Source organism: Strongylocentrotus purpuratus, unplaced genomic scaffold, assembly GCF_000002235.5.
Source record: "Strongylocentrotus purpuratus isolate Spur 01 unplaced genomic scaffold, Spur_5.0 spur5_scaffold_15, whole genome shotgun sequence".
In the NCBI taxonomy this organism is placed as follows: Eukaryota; Metazoa; Echinodermata; class Echinoidea; order Camarodonta; family Strongylocentrotidae; genus Strongylocentrotus; species Strongylocentrotus purpuratus.
Window position 1 is genome coordinate 35,193,932 of NW_022145600.1, and position 3,678 is coordinate 35,197,609.

Sequence of the window (3,678 nt, forward strand, 5' to 3'; positions counted from 1 at the left end):
GACACTAACCTCCTTTTGCAAGATGTTATTCTACATTTCCCAATCTCCACCCAGGTGTAAATGGGTACCTGGTATGTTTGAGCACTAGTTACTTTGGCGGCTTGTCTATAACCAGGGTAATAATGTATACGCGCCATGAGCGTCATTGCGTCACGGGTAATAATATTGTAAGCGCTTTTATTAGTGGCCATTTTATATTGTCTTTTCTTTAAAAAAAAGAATAGCTAAATAAAGACAACTTCAGCTCTATACTGGTTCTTCTCAAAACTATAAATATTATGCAGCATCAAAAAAATATTGAAAAGTACTATTTCACTGGCACAACCCCCCCCCCCCCACACACACACACATACACACACAATCTCTCTCTCTCTCTTTCTCTCTCTCTCTCTCTCTCTCTCTCTCTTCCCTCTCCCTCCCTCCCTCCCTCTCCCTCCCTCTCTCTCTCTCCACATTCCCATCCTCTTTCATGCTTGTTTTTATTGAATACATTGCATACCGAAACACACTTGTACATAATTACACCCATGTCTCAAAACTTGTTTTCTTAACAACTACAGTGGATTTTTGTTCACATGCATTGACGAGCTCACATTATTTGTTATAAATTTGTAATATAAGATGCCCTTTCGTGCAACATAGATGACTCTGCAAACATTATCAAGATGACACACTTAAGATCGGTGGCGGGGAGGAAAATTCTTTATTAGAATGATGTTACAAGTTCAAACAAAAAAGGAGAAGAAAAAAAATCACCCCAAGATCTATCTTATTGTCCTAATCAAATTGAAGTGAAACGTTATTAAATTCACAAGACACCCATTCAGTCACGTACGTACGTTGACTTTGTCAGTAATCTCGAGATGTCACGGGTGAAAATGCCTCCACATAAACATTGACAGAAAAATAGGGATATGCCTCGAAATATAATTGCCGAGTTGTAGATACGATACGAAATTGATAGATGTCTATAATTAAAGTCCCAGACTAGTTTTCGATCATTTCCTCCTTATATTGGAATCTCCCTCTTATATTTTCATTACTTCCAAAGTAAACAGACCAATATTTCTATTCATACAATTCAATACGATACTATAAAAGAATGTTAGATGTCAAGGAATATACTCGCAGACTGTTTTTCATCATCTTGCTCTTTTATTCCATGCCCTCCTTTTGTTCTCCATTATGTCGGGAAAAAAATCATATTCATCCAGTTTATCTTTTAAATACTCCCAGAGTAAACACATGCATATTTCAATTGTCTGCTGCATCAATCCTTTTACTGGTAGTACAAAACGAATTCGAATTCGGTTGGAGAAGAAGTAAAAAGCTTTTAAAATGCTTCATCAGTTATAAAGTAAGGCAATGAATGGGTAACGAGAGAGAGATTTGAAGAAAAAATGCACCCGTATGTGATTTACGGTAACCAAGATTCTAGGAAAGAAAATAAATTCATTGTTTGTTGACAAATAGAAGCATTATCAATAATTACTAGAATAACATATGACATTTTCTGTAAGCTATACAGTTATTACATGTAGTAGGCTAATAAAATGGTCTAAACGATGCGATCGCTCTGAAACTATTAGAGAAATTTATCTACCACTTTCCTCACACTTTCATCTTTATGCAACATACTAGTCATATATATATATATATATTGGAATGGATGGGGAAACAGAACAACCCCTTCCCCTGTTTTTCGTTTTTTATTATGTGTCCTTACAATTCTTACTATTTTTCTAATATACAGCACATGCTATTATTATTGAAGTACAGCCATGTGACAAGTCATTAACCCCCAGCCATAATGTTGGTCCTACCTAGTAAAAAATACTGCATGCAATTCGCTTTCTGACTCTTACGATACAGCTACATGTATTTATAACAAGTGAATTAATTAGTTTTTATCGAGGCAACTCATTAAATTTGGTTACATATCAAAAACAGCCTATTTATGTACTGCTTCTTATAGTAATATTGCTGGTTTCTAAGGAGCGATGATCTTTTTTTTTTTTTTTTTTTGTGAGTGTGGGAGGGGGGGAGCCTGCACGTGAAAGGGGCTTTAGCCCCAAAGCTACCCCCCCCCCCTCCACCAAACCTGTATTCTGTATTCAACAACAACAATAATGCAACCAAGCAGAGCCCCGTGTTTTTTTTTTTAGATAAACGAATATATCCAAGTAAACTTGCTCTAAAATACACTGCATACTTGTACTTTTACATCGAGTGAGTTGACCAACTTTGATCGTAAGCTGGCGCTCACCTTTCAAATGATTGGTGACAAGTTGAGCTTTGTAAATTCCCTTTACAAGAAATTCGAATTATTTTTCTTTTTAGATTCACTAGTATTTCAACGATTTGAATTATTCTATGAATTAAAGGTGTTCATCAACAACCGAGAAAAGTAAGAAAGTCATCAGTTGAGAGTATTTGTACACAAATAAAGATCAGAGATAAATACCTGTTTGATATTGCTCAAATTCCTGTAAAGTATGATAGGTGTATTTAAACTACCTATTAAAAATTTGCTCATAAGTCTTGAAAAAGTAATAAGCATATAAAATGTGAGTAAAAGATCTCTCCACTGAATTCGCAATGTGTTGAGTCCAATCTATATACCTATCAAATAAATAGCCGGCAATTGTCAAAGTTCAGACGAAGTAAGATAATCCAATCGAGGAATGGAGTATGGTACAGTACTGATGATGAACAATGGTCACAGCTCAAGCTTGTCGAATAGCGCCAGCTTTGGCATAGCTTCATCCATTCTATTCTTTGAATATAATGGACATTAGATTATTGATGTATGAAATATTATTATTGTAATCAATGAAATGTATCTTCTTTTTTTTTTAACGAACAAGATGTGATACCCCTCATAAGTGATGGCAATATTTTTATTAATAGCATGTTGTATTAAAGAGATTTTTAGTATCTTAAGTATAATCCTACAGAATTATAGGTAATTATGGATCGTACTTCTTCTGGGTACTATTGTTATGTAATTTAAAAGTAAAATAATTTTCATTATACTTTGTAAAAATAATCGGAGGGGGGGGGGTATGTTTCATGAAGTGACTTCATATCAGCAGGACATTTTGATTTCCTATTGGAACAATACCATAAACCTACTCCCCCTCCCGCATCTCTGTCTCTGTCTCTCTCTCTCTCTCTCTCTCTCTCTCTCTCTCTCTCTCTCTCTCTCTCTTTCTTCCTCTGTACCTCTTTGTGGTTGTTCTCTCTTTACCCGCCCTCTCTCTGTCTCACCGTCTTTCCTTTTCCGTTCTTCCTCTAAGATTCCAAATACTGACTTAAATCATTCAACTTTTCACCTCTTGACAAATCTGTCCCCTTTGAAAACAAAACTCTGCTCAGAACTAGAAGGGCGTTTTTATAAAGTTAACATGGACTTTTAGATTTGTACGTCGACATAGTGTTTTAACGCGATGTGACGTCCTTTTAGGGCACTGCCAGTCACAGTACCTTAAAAGGACGTCACTCTTAGCAGTACACTAGGTCGACGTGTAAATCTAAAAGCCCCTAATGTCCTTCTGGCTCTCAGCACTTAATAAAATGGCAAACAAGCACACATTTATCAATACATCTTTTCTCATATAGTCCCTTCTCTTGTACACATCAGCTAGTCAGCAAAACAAAATACACAAAGAGAAATGA